The following is an 869-nucleotide window of genomic DNA, read 5'->3' as shown; positions in this document are numbered from 1 at the left end:
ACAAGAAGTGGCTAACACCCTGGAGGACTGGGTAAGATATATATTTCAGAAATGGGAGATAAAATTTATGAAGATTCAGTAGCATGCCACATGAGTAACATTTTTAAGGCTCCAGTGATCAGAGATACGCTAGGATATTCCTTCCAAAGTATAAGTTAACTTATTGCAACTTGAATCTTCTATCATGAAGGGAGAAGCACAATACCTAGTAAGCCTTTTCAGATTCTGGAGGCAGCATATCCCACACATTGAATCACTATTTAAAGTCATATACTGGATAACAAGAAAGGTCACCATCTGTGTGGGGCATGTAGCATAAAAGAGCTCTATAGCACATCCAGACTGTGTTGTAAACGTCCCTGCTGCTTAGATCATACAACTGGCTAAGACCCTATGATATTTGAGGTATAAGTGGTTAGAAAAAAAACTGTAACCTCATGGGAAGCCACAGTCATAGAATCACAGTACAGGCTTCTGAGATTCCAGAACAATATTCTGTCTGTGGCCAAAAATTATATTCATTAAAAAAAAAATCATTTGTTTGCTATTGAGCCGTGATAGAGACCATAGGTCACCAAATGGCCATGCAGCCAAGTCTGCTTATAATGAGCCAGTTATGTCAGAAAAATCAAATCATTGTTTGGGTGGGGTCAAGAGCAATTCATTTTAAGTTAAAAGTGGTACATCCAAGATTGAGCACAAGCGTGACCAGAGTTTTCCTTCATGTAAGCTATATGAGCAAGTAATCCAGACTCTTGTATCAAACGTCCTCTTTGCACCTTAATTCATTCCTCTGACCACATGGGGGATTCCTTTTGATCAGCTGATAGAGACTAATAAATCCTGAAATTGGTTGATGAATGGATTCC

The sequence above is a fragment of the Lipotes vexillifer genome, unplaced genomic scaffold, assembly GCF_000442215.2.
Source record: "Lipotes vexillifer unplaced genomic scaffold, Lipotes_vexillifer_v1.1 scaffold295, whole genome shotgun sequence".
Lineage (NCBI taxonomy): Eukaryota > Metazoa > Chordata > Mammalia > Artiodactyla > Lipotidae > Lipotes > Lipotes vexillifer.
This window is presented reverse-complemented; position numbering follows the sequence as displayed.